This window comes from Myotis lucifugus, unplaced genomic scaffold, assembly GCF_000147115.1.
Source record: "Myotis lucifugus unplaced genomic scaffold, Myoluc2.0 scaffold_355, whole genome shotgun sequence".
Taxonomy (NCBI): Eukaryota; Metazoa; Chordata; class Mammalia; order Chiroptera; family Vespertilionidae; genus Myotis; species Myotis lucifugus.
In genome coordinates this window covers 655,593-677,283 of record NW_005871403.1, presented here as the reverse complement: position 1 = coordinate 677,283, position 21,691 = coordinate 655,593, and the positions used below count along the sequence as shown (strand labels likewise).

The following is a 21,691-nucleotide window of genomic DNA, read 5'->3' as shown; positions in this document are numbered from 1 at the left end:
CTATAAAACTATGCCTGTGGCTTGTACTATATTTCCGTCGACGCTGCTGCTCTAAACATTGGTTCTCAAGTGCTTCCCAGACCGCAGCGTCGGCATCACTGGGAAAGGTAGAAATGCAAGTTCCCAGGCTCCGCCGAGGTCTAGGAGTCAGAGGGGAGGTGGTGGTGGCCGATTGGGGTCGGGTCCAGGCAGCAGCGTGCCTTCATGAGCCTCCCACATTCTGAGACGTGCCACGTCTGAGAAGTGCTTCAGCCATCACATGGCATCTGCCTTTACAGACTGGACTGTTCCGTGTGACGATTTTAGAGTTTCGGTTTCCCCCACGACCTCTGTGGACTTGAGAAGAATTTTTAGTTCCTGTGAGCTATTTGCACATTTTTCCTTTTGTAAGCTTTCCTGGCGGTGCTTGGCAGCTTCACCATCAGCCAGTTGGTGAAAGTACTTACAAAATGTACCAAAGCAACGCCAAAGCGCATCCCTGCCCGACCGGCTGTCACAAACCAGAGATCTCACGTGGCTGCTGTCAGGGACCAGGAAACAAAGCCAACAGTGCAGCCAGGAGCCGGGCAAGATCAGGAGTCAGTAGCTGAGACCAGTAGCTTCCCGGACCTGAGGCTGCGTCCAAGAGATAGTGACAAAGGACACTATTTTGCTTGGGAGGACGCAGAGAACTGCTTTCGCCTTTATGTCCCGCTTCCTGGAAAAGCTTCTGAGCAACAAATCTTTCTCCAGGGGATTCCCATGGGAGACGCAGGGGAATGACCAGCTCCCAGAAGGGGCTTTGCAGCTGCTCACACTCCCCTGCACCGTGGTGAGCAGCCTGCCTGACTTACGGCCTCAGATGTGCTGACAATAGAGACTGGACCGCCATGTCCCGCTGCCTGGGCTCCTGTCCTCCCGCCTTTGGGCCCCGGCCTGTCCTCTCACGTCCTGGGGAGGAGGGAGAAGGGCGAGGCGACCTGCCCTCTGGCCCCACGTGGGCAGAGCTGTGGGTTTGCAGAGGCAGCTTCCCCGGCCCCTGCCCTCACGTTCGTTGGATTCGCAGACCGACCCTTGGCTCCCTGGGCCTTTTGTGAGGAGGAAAGATGATAAAAGTACGAATCTGATTCTTCCACTTCTCTGTGTGATGTTTACTGACCTTAGTGACGTCAGAGAATCAGGTAGAGGAAAGCAGAACCAAGTGCGTATCATTTGCATTAAGATTCCCTTAACTACAATGGTTTCCCTTTTTTATTTGGTGTGTTGTCTGGGAGTTTTCAAAGCCTAAATCAGAATAGATTTTGCTTTGGGGACCTAGGGACCTACCTGGGCATGCTTCTAGGCAGCGTAACAGCTGCTTTTTCTACTGAGAAGTTGCTGACCTCATGCACTGTTGTCAGATAAGAACTACACTGGTGACCTGAGGGCTACTTTGAGAGGACAGCAGCCCCAGTTGCTCTGAAATGGGAAACAGAAAAGTGATTCCGGAGTTCCTAGAAGGCCAGCGGGTGGCTTCTGCGTCAACCCCAAGGCCATTTGGGGCCCGTTGTTAAACTAGGGTCACAGAGTGGGCCAGAAAATGTGTTTATATTCACATCTAGTAAACTGCGAACATAAACACAATTTTTTGCACAATTTTTTTAAATTATGAAAATCTTTAAGTGCATGCAAACCATCCTTTCAGTGTTAGCGATTTGCTTTTTATTTATTTATTTTAATATATTTTTACTGATTTCAGAGAGGAAGGGAGAGGGAGAGATAGAAACATCAATGATGAGAGAGAATCATTGATCAGCTGCCTCCTGCAGGACCCCTGGGGGTCAAGCCTATAACTCGGCATGTGCCCTGACCAGGAATCGAACGGTGACCTCCTGGTTCATAGGTCAATGCTCAACCCTTGAGCCAAGCCGGGCTGAACATTCTTTTGATGAGCCTGTGTACTCACTTCTCTTGGGCATAGACCTAGGAGCAGGATTGCTGCCTCGTAGGGTGCAAATACTCGGTGTTAGTAGACTTTGCCAGTTTTCCCAAATGGTTGTCAGCTTGTCCCACCACCTCACTGACACCTGGTGTTAGCATTTTTTCTCTTTTAAGCTACTCTGGGGGTGTGTAGCTCCCTGAAATGTAAACAATGCAAAGTAGAAAATGATTTTTTTTTTAATCATGAAAATCTTTAAACCCTAATTCACAGTAAATGACCCCGAAGCCAGTGGAGGAGGATGGAGCAGAGCCTTTACACCAGTGCAGTGGGCGGGGCTGCCCACTCTCCGTCTCTCCACACTGCTTTCTCCAGATGTCAGATATATTCGTAATGGCTCTGGGCATCTTCCTGTCTCTGGGATTTTAGAACAGCGATTTCCATCCTTTTTCATCTCCTGGCACATACACTAATTACTGAAATCCTGTGGCACACCAAAAAAGACATTTTTTGCTGATCTGACAAAAAACAGATATAATTTTGATTCATTCACACTGGATGGCTATTGTTGTGCTGGCTGTTGTCACTTTTTTATTTGACGATGTAAAGGAAAAGAGGTCAGTGCCCCTGACTAAATGGTCAGGTAGTGCATGTTTTAAAAATTCTTGCTGCAAACGGGGTGAAAATCACTGTTCTAGAACGATCCCTCGTCAGTAATGTTCCCTAAAGACTTACAGTGGTTGGGAGAAGTCCTTTGGTCTTTCTCCCTGTCATTTCCTGGACCAGCAGCGATAGGTCATTTAAGGCTCCCCCTCTTTTTTTTCACCAGCAGATGAAACAATTTTATTTTATAGTTGTCTTTAAAACCACAAATTCTTTTTATATTCTTCGTATAAAAGCATTAGTACAGCTAACTATGCTTTCTAGAATATGACTATAGAGCCTCTCCAAGAAACACGCACCCCATTATATGGTTTCAGTGAAGTTGCTTGGAAAAAATTCACATCTGGACTGATTCCTAAAACATACCATGCCACACTGCGTGTTTCGGTTCAAAGTACAGATTATTGTCACAGCGCCCGGTCCCGCGCTCTCGCCCGTGTAATGCTGTGCACACAGGTGGGGGTCTCAGCTGCTGCTCCGCTGGCGCATCCGTCTGTCTGCAGGTTCATCAGCGGGCGGCGAGGCTGTGCCTCTCCCTGTGGCCTTCCTCCCAGGCCTCCGGGCGTGAAGCCACATCATCATTGTCATCAATCAACTCCACGTCTCCACAGCTGTAGAGGAAGCACTCAGTGTATTAGGCCCCGTCCTGCAGGAAGTGTCTCCCTTAAAGCACGCAGACCAAGCTAACCAGTTCACTCAGACTGCATGCACTCCATACACCCAGACATGGGTCTCTCCAAGGAAGTGTGAGCTGGTTGGGAACGGCCCCAGTGGACGTAGCTCTGCAGTCAGAATAGTTAGTGGATGGACAGGTTTGGAACGCTGAGGGCCCATGTCATAACCAGCAATAAGCAGCCCGACACCGTATGGTCTTCAGCCACACCTGTGTGTTGGTGTCTGGGTCTTGCTTCCCATTCTATGGTTTTGGCGAAGTTGCAGATACAAGAGGAGACACAGGAAGACATCTGTCAAATACAAACCTGGGATCCAAACCCTCCTGGCGCATGAAACCACACACCGTCTCCACCAGCCGTAGGTCCCACAGCTGAGATACAATATGGTTGTCGACATGGAGACTGATTCCTGATGGCCACAGGCTCCCACTGTGCTCTCCTCGGTGCAGCCCACACTGCCCGGGTTTTTAATTTCAGAGCAGCTGTGGCTGAATGTCGTTCGACAGCTTCTACTGCAGATTCAATGTGATGACTCCTACCCTGAGGACGCCAGTGACATCATTGTCACACAGGCTGCGAACGCTGGAGACAGGCCAGGCCAGCGGTGCTGCATGGGGTCCCCGCTTAAACCTCAATTTCTTTCGACAAATGTTTGGCCTCCCTTTTCATGACAGAGAAGAGAGCAGAAAAGGAGTGAGGGGTTCTGCTTTTCTTGCTGTCAGTCAGTAGCTGTTCTTCTGGCCTCCAAAACGTCCTTTCTTCCCTTGGAACTCGTTGTCTGCGGGAGACCCCGGGCGGAGTACTTGGTGTTGAGCATGGTCGATTCCAGGTCTTGTACATCTCTCCCCTCTGCTTCCTCCAGACACATATTTTTAAGTTAATTTTGTCCTTGAATTATTTTGTGCATCGCCAAGTCCTGACTTTTGTGCATCTCACGGTTCTTTTTTCATCAGCTCCCATTCTTGAAAAAATAGTTTTCCAGGACAACAGGGTATTTAGGAATTCACTATTTGAAGTGTGACACAATGGTATTATTCACTCCTAATCTTATAATATTCTTTGACACGGTAGGGAAGATTATGCTCCAGCCTGTAAAAGACACACACAGGTGTGTCGAGCTTTGCATTTGTCCACTTCGCACTGCCGTGCTCCGCAAAGGGCCCTCCCTGCACCGTAACCTCTGGGCCGTGGGATTGCTCACAGGCTTCTCGGTGTGTAGCACTCCTTACTGAAAACGGGTCTTTTGATCCCCTTTTCCCCTCTACCTCTCTCTCAGCTCAAGAGGGCCAGCAGCGAGGACATGCTCAACAAGCCGGGAAGTGCCACCGCTTCCGCGGTAGTTCGACTGAAAAAGACTTCGACAGCCGGAACCATCTCCGAGCTCACTGAGAGCCGCCTGAGGAGCCACCCAGGTAGGAGGGACGCAGGTCAGGAACGCATGTCTGAGGGGCCCAGGCAGGAGGGGCCCAGGTCAGAGGGACCCAGCAGGCCACTCATCCTGGCCCAGGACAGCACGTCTGTGACTGATGCATCGCTCCCCGCATCAGATATGTGTGGAGCACTTACTCTGGGCCAGGAACTGCTTTAGGCCACAACATCCCGCCCATGGAGTTTACATCGGGGGGCGGGGGGACAGACAAGAACAGAAAGGTAATGGGGGTGCCGCGGTTCCCGCTGTCCTTCCAGGTGTGCACCTGCCATCGTGCGTGTGAAGTCCAGGCAAGATGGCATAGGTCCTGGTGTTGTCTTGGGGTGACGGGCATTGAGGAGTGAATGAACCAGCTCTGTAGGTCCCTCGCAGATGTGGTATTCAACATCCCATGGAGAACGGGATTCTCTGCACTGAGTTGCTTAGAGGGCGGTGGCCATGGAAATGTGAACTTTCTCAGTATTACTGTCTTTATGAGAAACAGAAAAGAATATATATATAATCAGGAAGGGAAAGGGTTAGAGAGATAGAAACATCATTGATGAGAGGGAATTATTGATTGGCTGCCTTCTGCACATCCCAACGTGGGGATAGAGCCTGCAACCCAGGCATGTGCCCTGACCCGGAATTGAACCGTGACCTCCTGGTTCACAGGTCAACGCTCAACCACTGAGCCACGCCGGCCGGGCCAGAAAAGGTTTTTTAACCATTATATTTGAGTCCAGAACATGGAAAACTTAAAACATGAAAAAATAGAGATGTGACATCAGAGGCAATGAGGAAGGTTACTCTGGTCTCTTACTTTGAAGTTACAAGTTGAACAGCTATAATTCAATAAAGGATTCCCTGCTCATATGCAAGCACACCTGAGAGACCCTCACATTGAAACATCTGACGGCAGGCGAGTCAGAGGGAGCAGGTGGGGTGGGAAAGGAGCAGAGCAGAAACGGGTGCCACAGACGCAGCCCCTTGCTCCCCGCAGTCTCGGAAGGGGAGGAATCAGGTTCCATCTGCAGCCCGGAGGAGCAGAGAGATGCAGTGAGGTGAGCATGCCTAATGCAGTGGTTAGTATAGGCTGCACCTGAACCCAGTAACCTGGGCAGAGATGGTGTGGAGGTGCCGCCGTGGTTGTATGGTGTCTGCCACTGCAGGCAGGAAAACAAAGCCACAGAGCCAGGCTGGCGCCCCTCACCCTCCCAGACTAGACGCAGGCCCCAGGAGGAGTTGTAGCCGCGAGTGTTGAGCTACAGAGCATGTTATATGCCACCCTGAGAACTGGAGAGACAGAAACAGTTCCCCCTGAGCAGCAGGTGCACTCTGCAACTAATCGCAATGACAGGGGCGAAGACATGAAGGTGAGGCAGCTGAGGTCTAGCAGTCACCATTACTGGGAGGAGAACAAATCTACAAACACACCAATAGGCCTCTCCCAACTCGCCCACCTCCACCCATCTCTGCAGAGAACAGCACTGGGATTTCACAGGCCTGGAACCTAATCCCTGACCACGTTGCCCCATGGGTGTGGAACCCTGAAACTGAGGTGACCGGGCCTCAGAGGAGAAGCTCAGCTCCCCAGGGAATAGAAGACACTTCCCACCAGATTGGGTCACAAAACAAAACCCAACCATGTGCTGCCTTCAGGAGACACATCTCAGCTACAAGGACAAATATGAACTCAAAGTGAAAGGGTGGAAAATGGTTCTCTAAGCAAATGGCATCCATAGAAGAGCAGGTGTAGCCACATATATATATGACAAAATAGATTTCAAGGTTTTAAAAAAGGTAACAAGAGACAAATATGGACAGTTTATTATGATAAAAGGGACAGGTCATCAAAAAGACATAGCACGTCTCAATATATATGCACCCAATCAAGGAGCACCAAAATATATAAAGTAACTACTACTAGAACTAAAGGGAAAAACTGACAAAAACACAATTATAGTTGGGGACCTAAATACCCCCATTGACAGCGATGGATAGAGCATCCAAACAGAAAGTCAATAAGGAAATATCAGCCTTAAATGACACATTAATTTAAATGGACATAACATTTACAGAGCCTTTCACCCCGAGCACCAGGTTATACATTCTCCAGTGCATTGGGGCATTCTCAAGGATAGACCATATGTTGGGACACAAAACTGGTTCCAGTAAATTTAAGAAGTTTGAAATCATACCAAGCATATCCTCCAACCACTATGCTTTGAAATTGGAAAGCAACTGCAAAAACAAGGTGTGGGGGAAACACAAATATGTGGAGATTAAACAACATGCTACTAAAAACTGACTGGGTTAAAGAAGAAATAAAGGGAGAAATCAGAAGATACATAGAGACAAACGAGAATGACAACACTACATCTCAAAACTTTTGTCATGCAGCAAAGTGGTAATAAGAGGGCAGTCCATATCGTTACAGGCCTACCTCAAGAAGCAAGAAAAATCCCAAATAAACGACCTAACATTACACCTTAAAGAACTCAAAGAACAAATGCAGCCCAAAGTCAGCAGAAGAAGGAAATAAAAATTAGATCAGAATTAAATGAAATAGAGATTAAAAAGACAGTATGAAAAATTAATGCAACAAAGAGCTGGTTCTTTGAAAAGATTAATAAAATTGATAAACCTATGGGAAAAAGAGAAGGCTCAAACAAAATCAGAAACGAAAGATGAGAAGTTACAATGGACACCACAGAAATACAAAGGATCATACTAGAATACTATGAAAGACTATATGCCTTCAGAGTCAATAGCCTAGTAGAAGTGGACAAGTTCTTAGAAATATATAACCTTCCTACACAAGATTCATGAAGAACTGGAAAATGTAAGTAGACTTATCAACAGTGAGGAAATTGAAACAATTATCAAAAACCTCCCCAAAAGTAGAAGTCTAGGAGAAGATGACTTCTTTAGTGAATTCTACCAAACATTCAAAGATCTCAAACTCTTAAAAAAAAATGAAGAAGAGGCAATACTTCCTAACACATTTTATGAGGCCAACATTACACGGATACCAAAACCTGGCAAGGATAACACACAAAAAGAAAACGAAAGACTAATAGCTCTGATGAACACAGATGCAAAAATCCTCAACAAAATACTAGCAATTCAAATACAACAGTACATTAAAAAAACTACACCGTGATCAAAGGGGTTCATTCTAGGGGCACAAGGATGGTTCAGCATTCACAAATCAATCAATGTGATTCACTGCATTAACCAAAGAAAAGATAAAACTTGTATGATCTTATCAATAGATGCAGAAAAAGCATTTTATAAGATACAACATCCATTTGTGATTAAAACACTCTAAAATGGATATAGAAGGAAAGTACCAAAACATAAGAAAGGCCATCTATAACAGACCCTCTGCTAATAGCATACTCAATGGTGAAAAATAGAAGCTTTTCCTCTAAAATCAGGAACAAGACAAAGATGCCCACACTCACCACTGTTGTAACATACTACTAGCAGCCCTAGCCAGAGCAGTCAGTCAAGAGAAAGAAATAAAAGGCATCCAAATTGGGAACAAAGAGGTAAAATTGTCACTTTCTGCAGATGACATGATTTTTATCTAGAAAACCCTAGAGCTGTGGTTCTCAACCTTCTGGCCCTTTAAATACAGTTCCTCATGTTGTGACCCAACCATAAAATTATTTTCGTTGCTACTTCATAACTGTAATGTTGCTACTGTTATGAATCGTCATGTAAATATCTGATATGCAGGATGGTCTTAGGCGACCCCTGTGAAAGGGTCGTTCGACCGCCAAAGGGGTCGCGACCCACAGGTTGAGAACCGCTGCCCTAGAGACTCCATCAAAAAACTATTAGAAACAATAAATACATTCAGTAAAGTTACAGAATACAAAATCAATGTACAAAAGTCCATTTCCTTCCTATTTTAGTAAACACTGCCTTCAGAATTATTCAGTGTGTGTACAGACAGTCCTCGGGTTACGTCAGACTTGACGTATGTTGTTTCGTGGTTACATCGCCATCTCCCATTTATTTATAAAAAAACAAAAGTTCCATCATTTCGACATATGTACATATGTGCTTTATGTTTTTTATTCTTTATTTACCACAAGTAAAGGTCAGGAATTGTTATCTTTCTTTTATTTATTTATTTATTTTATTGATTTTTTTACAGAGAGGAAGGGAGAATGATAGTCAGAAACATTGACGAGAGAGAAACATCAATCAGCTGCCCTCCTGCACCCCCCCCCCCCCCACCACCACCACCACTGGGGATGTGCCCGCAACCAAGGTACATGCCCTTGACCGGAATTGAACCTGGGACCCTTCAGTCCGAAGGTTGACGCTCTATCCACTGAGCCAAACCGGTTAGGGCTGTTATCTTTCTTTTACATTTTTTTTTACTGTTTCACTTCATTACTATGTATCTGTGCTCCATGTGAGTGACGTAGGTGCTTATGTAGGTGGGTTCTGACTTCTGGTGAAAATCGCATTGCGTCCCGTCGTAGGAATAGATCTCTGACATAACCTGAGGACCTTCTGTATATACATTTTTCGGACACCCTGTATATACAATGGCAGCGCCCATCAGCTTTCATTACCCTGTAGCAGGTGCCGCCTCTCCTGCAATTGTACAGCAGTGTTAGGGGGTCCTTGGGTCACATTTTGTCTTTATTTTACACGCACGAAAAGCAGAGAAATGAAGGAAATGATTTTTTTGTGTGTGTTAGAAAGGGCACCCCCTTTGCATGCTCACTGGACTTATATTCATTCTCTAGAGCAGTGATGGCGAACCTATGACACGCGTGTCAGAGGTGACACGCAAACTCATTTTTTTGGTTGATTTTTCTTTGTTAAATGGCATTTAAATATATAAAATAAATATCAAAAATATACACCTTTGTTTTACTATGGTTGCAAATATCAAAAAATTTCTATATAGGACACGGCATCAGAGTTAAGTTAGGGTTTTTCAAAATGCTGACACGCCGAGCTCAAAAGGTTCGCCATCACTCCTCTATAGATTCAGCTGTAAAGGAAAATAACAAAAGAAAAGAAAATGAGAAGAATGCTAGCAATATGTCATTCGTTTCCTGTTAAAAGGAAGATATAAATTATATATAGACTCCTTGGGGACAGGCTTTTCTTTATGGCTTAAGACGTTCCCTCAGTCGTATTGTTGAACTTTTGACTTTGTGACAAGTTTTCTGTAATGGGTGCTATTATCTGTGCTTTCAACTGTATTAATTTTGAAAAGGATCTTGTCATGAAATTATAAAACAGTATTGTGGTTTTAACCTCACCATAGTTAAACCTACCATCAGCTTGTATTGCACTCTTTCTTGGGAATTGATCTGTCCTTAGGGGGAACCGTCAAATCTAATACCAGAGGGATAATGGTAATGGACCTGGAGAGCATTATGCTAAGCGAAATAAGCCAGTCGGAGAAAGATAAATATCACAAGATCTCACTCACTTGTGGAATATAATGAACAACATACATTGATGAACAAAATAGATCCAGAGACAGAGAAACACTGAACAGACCGTCAAACTTCAGAGGGAAGGTGGGGGTGGGGGAAGTTAGAGATCAACCAAACGACTTGTATGCATATTAGCATAACCAGGAGATGAGGGTTGAACACCAATCCCTTTTGGAGAAGCACTTGGCCAATAATTACCAGTCTTTTGGTAATAATTTTGTGGTTGCTCACACTTGCATATAGTGCTAATTCACCATCTAACCCAGGGGGTATGGGAACTGCTTGACTGGGGCTGCATGAACTTTCTGGAAGCCTTTTCTAGGCTCTGTGTAGGTTCTGGTATCCAGCTTTGTGCTGTGCCCTGAGCTCTGCCAGTCGGCATCAGCCATGGGGCAGGGCTGCAGCCACGGGGCAGGGCCGCAGCCACGAGGCAGGGCCGCAGCCATGGGGCAGGGCCGCAGACACGGGGCAGGGCCGCAGCCACGAGGCAGGGCCGCAGCCACGGGGCAGGGCCGCAGCCACGGGGCAGAGCCGCAGCCACGAGGCAGGCCGCAGCCATGGGGCAGGGCCGCAGCCATTGGGGCAGGGCCGCAGCCACGGGGCAGGGCCGCAGCCACGGGGCAGAGCCGCAGACACGGGGCAGGGCTGCAGCCATGGGGCAGAGCCGCAGCCACGGGGCAGGGCCGCAGCCATGGGGCAGGGCCGCAGCCATTGGGGCAGGGCCGCAGCCACAGGGCAGGGCTGCAGCCATGGGCTCCATGGGAGCAGCTGCTGCCTGTTTCCTGTCACCCCTCTGCTGGCCTGTTACCTCCCTGTATTCTGATAGCAGCTTGAAGAGCATGGCGTTTTAATCCAATCAGGAAACTGGGCTTCATAAAGTTCAAATGAGTTTGGCTTTCTGTCTCCCATGCCCACTCAATGTTTCCCCACTCCACAACCACTCTTCTGATTTTTAAAAAATCAATATTGTGAACAGATCTGCATTACAGCCCAGATATGTTCTTCTTCCCTTTCTCTCCAGGGTATCCTTTGGGTAGATCTCATCTTACCCAATAGACATGGGTCTTAGAGGACAGGATGGTCGCTGTGCACAGGCCGCGGTCCTCCCTGGTACCTCATTAACTGCACATCTCAGGGCCACATGAAATGTTGAGCCCCCACAGAGCGATGAAGGAATCCAGCCACTAGATGGCAGCCTCCTCAAAGACACTGCTGTGCTCTTCCGCTTTGCGTCCTGGTTCCGAAGAAAGGTTTCAGTACCAGACTAGACACCATCCTCCTTTTAGTCGTTCGTTAATTCAACAGATATTTTTGAGTGGCTACTATGTGCCCAGCACTGTTCTAGGCAAGAGGGGGGACCACCAGTGAACAGGACAGCGCTGTCTGTTTGTGGCGCTTCATGAACACCACGTGAGGGGTGAGGAAGTCAGCCAGGTAGACAACGAGGGTAACCCACCGGGAACAGGAGGAGGCCCGTGTGGCTGCAGCCAAGTGAGTGCGGAGGAAGAGGACGGTGGAGAGGAGGCCAGAGAGGCTGGGCTTCGGGGGAGGGACGGGGAGGGGAGCGAAGAGGACAGAGGAGTAGAGCGGCCTGACTGCATTTGGAAAGGGGAGACCAGGTCAGAGGCTGTGCTGGACACTAGGAAGGAGGCGCCTGGACGGGGTGCAACCGGGGAGCTGGGGTCAGTAGTCGGGTTCTGGGTTTATTTTGAGGTGTAGAGTCAACAGTACTAAACTCTCCTGATGGATTTATTTATGTATTTATTTACTTATTGTTTAAAGTATTAAATATGTCTCCTTTTTCCCCCATCGGCCCCTCCTCGGCCACTCCCACCCCCCAGGACAAGCCCCCACCGCCCCGTGTCTGTGTCCATGGGTTATGCTAATATGCATGCATACAAGTCCTCTGGTTGATCTCTAACCCTCCCCACTTCCCTTCCCTCTGGGGTTTGACGGTCTGTTCAGTGTTTCTCTGTCTCTGGATCTGTTTCTGTTCATCAGTTTATGTTGTTCATTATATTCCACAAGTGAGTGAGATCATGTGCTATTTATCTTTCTCCGACTAGCTTATTTCGCTTAGTATAATGCTCTCCAGGTCCATCCATGCTGTTGCAAATGGTAAAAGTTCCTTCTTTTTTACAGCAGCATAGTATTCCATTGTATAGATGTACCACAGTTTTTTAATCTGCTCATCAGCTGATGGGCATTTAGGCTGTTTCCAGATCTTAGATATGGTGAATTGTGCTGCTATGGACATAGAGGAGCATATATCCTTTCTGATTGGTGTTTCTGGTTTCTTGGGATATATTCCTGGAAGTAGGATCACAGGGTCAAATGGGAGTTCCATTTTTAACTTTTTTGAGGAAACTCCATACTGTTTTCCACAGTGGCTGCACCAGTCTGTGTTCCCACCAGCAGTGCACGAGGGTTCCTTTTTCTCCACATCCTTGCCAGCCTGATGGATTTATTTTTTAATTGTGGTAAAGTAACAGCACGTAAAATGTATTATATTAAGCATTTCTAAGTGTGCAGCCCAGGGATATTAGTACACTTACATTGTTGTGCAACCATCATTAACATCCATCTCCAGAATCCTTTTCATCTGGCAAAACTGAAACTTTAATCATTAAACAGTAACTATTCATTCCTCCCTCCCTCGGCCCCTGCTAACCATCGTTTCACTTTCTGTCTCTATGAACTGACCTATTCTTGGTACTTCATATAATTGAAATTATGCAGTATTGTCCTTTAATGTCCGGCTTATTTCACTTAGTATAATGTATTCAAGGTTCATCCAGGTGTTAGAATTTCCTTCGTTTCAAAAGGCTGAGTAATATTCCATTGTATGGCTCTACCACTTTTGTTTATCCATTCACCCATCAACGGACATTTGTATTGTCGACACCTCCTGGCTACCGTGCATAGCGTTGCTATCAGCATGGCGTGCAGATCGCTGTCTGAGTCCCTGCTCTCGGTCCTTTTGGTATATCCAGATCCTCATGGATGGGTTGCAGGTAGACGCAGGGTCACTTCCTGCTCTCACTGGCCGTGGGGTTCGGTGAGATGAGACCTGGTGAGTACCCAGGTGATGAGGGTTGAACACTAATCCCTTTTGGAGAAGCACTTGGCCAGAGGAGGTTCCTGTAGCCCCACAGGTGAAAACAAAAGTGCTCGTGATTCAATATGTAGTACATGTGGGATTTAAAAGAATATCACTATTTTAAACTGATCCCACTGTTTTCTAAAAATTAAAAAAATTGAATGTTCTATGCCAATTTCACCTTGCCCAACTCTGTGTTAATACTTCTTTAATTTTAAATGATAGCCTTGCTAGAGTAATGTTGATCGTAGGTCCTTGCTTTTTACCACTTTGAACAGGGGTCCTCAAACTACGGCCCGTGGGCCACATGCAAATACAAATATTGTATTTGTTCCTGTTTTGTTTTTTTTTTACTTCAAAATAAGATATGTGCAGTGTGCATAGGAATTTGTTCATAGTTTTTTTTTTTAAACTATAGTCCGGCCCTCCAACGGTCTGAGGGACAGTGAACTGGCCCCCTGTTTAAAAAGTTTGAGGACCCCTGACTTTGAATATGTTTCTGTTGAGGAATCAGCTGACAGTCTTAAGGGAGCTCCCTTGTGGGTAACTAACTGCTTTATTTTCTTGCTGTTTTGTTGTCTGTTTCTTTTGCTGTGCAGAGGCTTTTTAGTTTGAAATAGTCCCATTCATTTATTTTGCCTTTACTTCCCTTGCCTTGGGGGGTCCAGTTCATAAAATGTTCTCTACTACCAAGATCCATAAGTTTGGTTCCTGTATTTTCTTCTATGTAACTTATTGTTTTAGGTCTTATATTTAGGTCTTTGATCCATTTTGAATTAATTGTTGTACATGGGGACAAACTGTAATACAATTCCATTCGTTTGCATGTGGATTTCCAGTTTTCCCAGCACCATTTATTGAAGAAACTATTTTTACTCCATTGTGTGTTTCTAGCTCTGTTGAAAATTATCTGTCCATGTACATGTGGTTTTATAGCTGGGCTCTCTATTCTGTTCCATTATCTGTGTGTCTGTTTTTCTGCCAATACCATGCTGTTTTGATTATCGTAGCTCTGTAGTATAATTTGAAGTCAGGTAGTGTGATACCTCCAGCTTGGTTCTTTTTTCTCAGGATTGCTTTGGCTATTTGGGGTCTTTTGTGGTTCCATACAAATCTGATGATTTCTCATTCTATTTTTTTTTAAATGACATTGGGATTTTGCTGGGGGTTGCATAAAATCTGTATATTGCTTTGAGTAATATGGCCGTTTCAACTATGTGATTCTTCCAATCTATGAGCATGGGATATTTTTCCATTTTGTTGTTTCTTTTTCAATCTCTTTTAATAATGCTTTGTAATTTTTAGTATATAGGTCTTTTACATTCTTTGTTAAGTTTATTCCTAGGTATTATATTCGTTGGGTTGCAATTGCAAAAAAAAATTGGTTTTTTAAAAATTTCATTCCTTTTTCATTCCTGTTTTTTTTGTTAGTATACAGGAAGGCAATGGATTTTTTTGTACATTGATTTTGTATCCTGCAACTTGACTGTATTTATTGTTTCTAATAGTTTTTTTTGATGGAGTCTGTAGTGTTTTCTATATATAGCATCATGTTGTCCACAAAAAGTGACAGTTTGACTTCTTCCTTCCCTATTTGGATGCATTTTATTTATTTCTCTTGTCTCATTGCTCTGGCTAGGACAGTGATGGCGAACCTTTTGAGCTCGGCATGTCAGCATTTTGAAAAACCCTAACTTAACTCTGGTGCCGTGTCACATATAGAAATTTTTTGATATTTGCAACCATAGTAAAACAAAGACTTATATTTTTGATATTTATTTTATATATTTAAATGCCATTTAACAAAAAAAAAAAAACAACCAAAAAATGAGTTCGCGTGTCACCTCTGACACACGTGTCATAGGTTTGCCATCACTGGTCTAGGACTTACAGCACTTTGCTGAATAAGAGTGGTGAGAGTGGACATCCTTGTCTTGTTCCTGATCTTAGAGGAAAAGCTCTCAGGTTTTCACCATTGAGTATATTAGCTGAGGGTTTATCATATATGGCCTTTATTATGTTGAGGTACTTTCCTTCTAGTCCCATTTTATTGAGTGTTTTAATCATAAATAGATGTTGTATCATATCAAATGCTATTTATGCATCTATTGATAAGATCATATGATTTTTATCCATTCTTTGGTTAATGTGGTGTATTACATTAATTGATTTGCGTATGTTGAACCATCCTTGTGCCCCTGGAATGAACCCCACTTGATCGTGATGTATGAAACTGTGGGTGTACTGTTAGATTTGCTAGTGTTTGGTTTAGGATTTTTGCATCTGTGTTCATCAGAGACATTGGTCTGTAGTTTTCTTTTTTTTAATAATCTTTGCCAGGTTTTGGTATCAGGGTTATATTGGCCTCATAGAATGTGTTAGGGAGTATTACCTCTTCTTCAATTTTTTGGAAGAGTTTGAGGATAGGTTTTAAACCTTCTTTGAACATTTGGTAAAATTCACTGGTGAAGCCATCTGGTCCTGGACTTTTACTTTTTGGGAGGTATTTAGAGTTTCCAATTCTTTTTTTTTTAATATATTTTTATTGATTTCAGAGAGGAAGGGAGAGGAAGAGAGAGATAGAAACATCAATGGTGAGAGAGAATCACTGATTGGCTGCCTCCTGCACACCCCCTACTGGGGACCGAGCCTGCAACCTGGGCATGTGCGCTTGACCAGAATCAAACCCAGGACCCTTCAGTCCACAGGCATCAGCTCTATCCACTGAGCCAAACTGGCTACAGCGATTTTCCAATTCTTCATGATTTAGTCTAGGAAGGTTATATATTTCCAGGAACTTATCCATTCCTTCTAGTTTATTGAATTTGGTGGCATATAGTCTTTCATAATATTCTAGTATGGTCCTTTGTGTATCTGTGATGACCTCTTCTCTCTCACTTCTGATTTTGTTTATATGGGTCTTTTCCTTTTTTTTCCTTAATGAGTCTAGCCAGGGGTTTGCAAATTTTATTAATCTTTTCAAAGAACCAGCTCTTTCTTTTATTAATTTTTTGTATAATCTTTTTGTTTTCTATTTCATTCAATTCTGCTCTATTTTATTATTTTCTTTCTTTTGCTGACTTTGGGTTGCTTTTGTTCTTTTTCTAGTTCTTTAAGATGCGATGTTAGGTTGTTTACTTTGGATTTCTCTTGTTTCTTGAGATAGGACTGTAATGATATAAACTTGTTTTTTTTTAAATTTTTTTTATTGATTTTTGCAGAGAGGAAGGGAGAGGGATAGAGAGTTAGAAACATCGATGAGAGAGAAACATCGATCAGCTACCTCCTGCACACCCCCCACTGGGGTTGTGCCCGCAACCAAGGTACATGCCCTTGACCGGAATCGAGCCTGGGACCCTTCAGTCCGCAGGCTAACGCTCTATCCACTGATTGATTCCCATGTCAAAAATCATTTTAATACTGTGAAAATATTTTTCCTAAGCAAATTGCAGTACAGATGGTCAGAATAGAAGTGTGTACTGTCGATACCTCCCCTGCCCCCAACTGAACTTGCTCAGATTTTCATAAGGCTGTTTGGATGGGATACTTATCTCTATCTGATCAACCCAAAAGACAGCCCAGTTGTGGTGATTTTATGATGTGGGAATTAGTTTTGGAACATTAAATCAAGAAATTTGTAATAAATTAAATTAACATATAGTTGATAATCTATGTGCAGAGAAACTGTATGTGGGGTTGATGCCAGAGAAATAAAAAACAAGGTTTGGACACAGTCAGTGGGGACAGCATGACTGTAGGAAAAGCTTCGGGGAAGCACAGAAGCTTTGTTCTGTCCTTCCTGCCCCATCCCAGCTCTGTGACCTGAGTCAGTCCCCGCAGCCACCACTGCTACCACTGCGAGTAGCCATGTCTGCGGATTTTGAAATGAAAGCACGTGAAAGAGACCTAGAACAGTTTGGCTTATTCTCAGTGATTTTTTCTTGGTGCTCCCAGTACTATCTCTGTCATTGTAGGCACTTAGAAACCATTCCTTTAAAATGTTGTTCTATCCAACACCAGTCTTTGTCAGGCAAAACTTTCTTAAAAAATATTTTTTTTTATTTTAGAGAGAGAGAAAGGGAGAGGGAGAGAGAGATAGAAACATCTATCCGCTGCTGCCTCCTGCACGCCCCACTGGGGATTGAGCCTGCCACCTGGGATGTGCCCTGACTGGGAATCGAACCGGGTCCTTCTGGTGCATAGACGACACTCAACCTACTGAGCCACACCATCCAGGGCTGTCAGGGAAAACATTGTAAACTTTATTCATTTTTTGAATAGGTAATCAATCCACGTGGTTCAAGGTGTAAAGGTACGGTGACAGGTTTTGCTCCTAACGGCTCATCACTGTCCGGCAGGAGCTGCCCAGTGTGGAGGGAGGCTCCCCTTTCTGCACCGGCAGCTCCGCACGCGTGCTGCTTCCCGAGCAGTGCGTTTTGGAGGCCTACCCATAGCAACGACCTCTTTGTTCTGGGTGGCATCTCTGGCACTGCGCCAGCCAGCGCGTCCCAGTGGTGACTGACAGCAGTTCATGGCCTTGTTCGCCGGGCACCCAGCGTTGTGGGTGTCATGTCCCTGGGCCAGGAACTTTAAGCTCATTAGGTGATTTTCCTGGATTTCAGTTTCCTCTTCCTACGGTTTGATCTACCCTTTCAGGGCATAGGCCGTTCTGGGGGTAAATGCGTGAGAGAAGACAGAAACACGGGCGGAGCTGCAGGAACAGCCAGGCTGCTTTGTCCCTCCATTTTCAACACCTCAGCTCCTGTTCAGGATTAGCTTCCACACCATTTCCTGATAGGTTTCAGCGAACCTCATACTCATCCAAGTTAGTCTGTTGTTTTCAGGTTTTAAATATATATATATTATTGGTTTCAGAGAGTAAGGGAGAGGGAGAGAGAGATAGAAACATCAATGATGAGACATAATCATTGATCGGCTGCCTCCTGCACGTCCCCCACTGGGGATTGAGCCTGCACCCAGGCATGTACCCTTGACCGGAATTGAACCTGGGACCCTTCAGTCTGCAGGCCAATGCTCTATCCACTGAGCCAAACCAGCGAGGGCCATTTTTTTAGTTTTTAGACATGCCCTCACGTCTGCCTAAGCACACCGAGGACACCTGTGCCGTCACACTGCGGCTTCAGGAACCCAACCCCATCAGTGTCCATTGTTCATGGGGGTCAGATCTCCATCTCGGAGAAGCATCCTGTGTGACCGGCAAGCCGTGAGCCTCTCTGGGCGTGTTCTGTGTCTGTAAGACACTCAGCTCGGGAGTTGTAGGATGAAATGAAATGGCATATGTGAGCAACCAAGAGCAGAACCTGAACTGTAGATACTTTTATAAAATGTGGTTTTCCTCTCAAACCATCTTCCTAAACAGAATCTCCTACTTAGGAATTACATTAATTAAAACGAAAATCCACCCTGGCCAGTGTGGCTCAGCGGGGGCAGGGGAGGGCAATTGGTCAATGCTTCTAATATAGAGGTTTCTCTCTCTCTAAACATATTTAAGAAAATCTACCTGCTTTAGACGCTGGGGCATTTTATTCAGACTTCTTCAGCTTTGCTTTCCTAACATGACATATTTTTTTGTTTTTTTTTTTTCTTCCAAAGTTATCACTTTGTCAACCAATTGCTTTTCTGGTCAAAAGTAAACTTTTCCTCCCTGGCTTGTTTGGCTCACTGGATGGAGTGTCAGCCCGTGGACTGAAGGGTCCCATGTTTGATTCCAGTTAAGTGCACGTACCTCGGTCGCAGGCTTGATCCCCAGCCCTGGTCAGGGTGCATGATGGAGGCAACCAATCAATGTGTCTCTGTCTCTCCCCTGCCCTTCCTCTCTCTCTCTAAAAGTCAATGGAAAAATATTCTTGGGTGAGGATTAAAAAAAAAAATTAAACTTTTCCTTTTGGTTCCAAGTATTAACATTAGGGCCAGGCTTTGGCATAATATATGGAAGAATGTTCTAATAGCCACAGAAGTTCAGAGAGGTGTGTTGCTGTAGGAAAGAATTTCCCACTATTGCTAGGGAAATACCCATTCTAAGCTGAATAGCTCTGCAGTACAGAGGTAGGGTGATAGGATCAGAAGATCTTCTTAAAGTTCTTTCCGACCCTGAAGGCATTGCTGTGAAGGTCAAAGACCTTTTATTTGACATCTTCTCTTGTCTCCTTCCATGTGGGAGCCACCATTTCAGGCCTTAGGATTACAAGGTAGACAAGGTTCCTGATTACTCTCAAACCCGCACCTCTGCCCCAACTTGCACCCTGCATTCTGGAAACACTCCAACTATTTGCTGGACATGCCTGTGGATATTCTGCATGTGCGCGCATCCATTCATTCCTTTCAAGAAGTTAGAGTGTCTGCTCTTTTCCAAGCATTTTCTCGGTGCTAGGGATGCAGCAATGAACAAAGCAATGGCAGCTTCAGCTTCTGCTCCTCTGGAGTTTACATTGCTCTCTCCTTGGATTTGTCTACATGAAACTCACCACCCTCATTGCAGGGTTGCTTACCTGCTTCCTGTAGCATCTGGACTTAGAGCATGACCGCAGTGCCACTTGTCGTCACCCCGAAAAATTCTCTTGTCATGTTGTCAGCTTCCCTTCCTTTAATGTCTTTTTCAGCCACATCTTTTCCACGCCTTTTCATCTCCTCTGGGTTCCCCTAGCCCACCAGCATCGCATCCCTCACCTGCAGCCAGCGGCTTCCTGTTGGAGGGGCGCTGCTAGTACTGCTCACTCCACTCTCTTCTGTCCTGTGAGATTGGGGTCAATTTGCATCAATTAATGGGCAAAGTTGGTTAAATCAGGGAATCCTAAAAATGTAACATGTACTTTAAACACTTTATTTTCACCTAAAACATGTAAGTGTTTATTGCCGGAAACTATTTATTGTCTTCACTAGCTGAGCATAGAGGAGACCCCCAAAAGCTAGTAACCTTTGAAGCCCTAACAAAGGTCAGGGCTGTGCACCACCTAGTTAATCTAGATAATGGTAGCTGAAGCATCATCCCCACCTTAGTTCACTTAGTTTCTTAGATACTCATGTAAATCCTTGTTGATTATTGTTGATTAGATATTCTGCCTATTTCTGGAAATTGTCTGCTGATGAGCTAATCTGTGTGTCATTGAAATCTCCTTACCTAAAGGCTACTCCAGATCAATAAAAGGTTGGAGCGGCCTGAGCATCAGTGGAAGTCCTTCTGGACTTGCCCACCTGGTCCCCCAATATTTCCAAATTATCTTGTCTCTTTTCTCTCTCATTTGTGTGCGGCTCCTCTTTTCAGATCCCGAACCCTGATCCATGCAGAACGTGGAGGGAAACACACACGACAGTTTATGCACCCATCTTCAGTTCCAGGGCCACGGCATTTTCTTAAAGCAGACCGGTTGCTTGGGGTTCCCTAACGTCTTTCCACGCGTGTAATACCTCTGCCATGACTTTCAGTTTTAGTTTCTCTCAACAGGAGCAAGAACTTGTGTCCTTTGGAAGAAGACCATGCAGAATCCTTTCACATGTTTACAAATATTCCCCTAATCCTTACAGTTGCTTCTTGCCTCACACATTTTTCAATGACTTGCCTTCACTGCGTCTTTTCAAAGTCTGCAGCGTGGCTTTTGAAGAAACTGTGTCTCTCTTTGTGCTCCTATTTCATTGGTTTATGTAGTAATTAAGTGATGTAAATAAAATCATTAGTACGATTAGCATAACAGGCTTGGAACAAATACACCTGACTCTTCTTGAGCAGACAACCCGAATGGTGGGAGCAGGCGCACAGATGTCCCACCAGGAGGCTCCTCCCAGGCGTTATCAGCACATCTTATTGAAGTGGGTGTGTTGGTTAGTTTGGTTTTCTGTAAAGTGTTAGGTAGAGGGTGTGGAAGAGCGCAGGGTTTGTATTACCAGAGTGATTTTTCTAAATCAGTTTTCCTCGGGCCACTGCTCGGCTCACACCCCTCCGGGCCCTCACTGGGTGAGAAGCAAGAGCGAACCTTGGCCTTGCCCAGCGAGACCCCGCTGCAGCCGCTCAGGCTCCTGCTCGTGCCTGGAGCTCCCGTCCTGGGCTCCGGCGGCTTGTTCTTTGAACACACTCCGGACTCTTCCACAATCAAGCCCTTGTTCACTCTGCTGAACAAAGACAGGGCCCTGCTGCTGGGGCCTGCGTGTCCAGGATGCGCATGTCCGTGCCTGGCACCGCCCGCCCTCCGCCCCGGCCCCTCTGCCACTTGGACACTGACAGAGGCTGTTCAGCATGAAAGGGCCAGCTGGGCAGCACCTCCCAGAGCAAGCCTGTGTGGACCTCACAACAGGACGTGTTTTGTCCTTTTGGAACATCCCTTAGCGCTGCCTTCAGATTTCTTTTCCGATGCTTCCCATGCCCCGCCTGCACTGGTTCTGTTTCCTGCCCTAGAAGTTTCTTGCTTTGGGTGGAACCCAGTTTGTTGGACCTGCTGGCAGCACATTCAATAAGCC

The 21,691-nt window shown here is 45.3% G+C and overlaps 1 pseudogene; it reads right to left on the bottom strand.

Annotated features, from left to right (window-relative positions):
- Window positions 1-3,252: 3,252 nt before the first annotated feature.
- Window positions 3,253-10,963, bottom strand: LOC111828412 (annotated as a pseudogene).
- Between the last annotated feature and the right edge of the window lie 10,728 nt (window positions 10,964-21,691).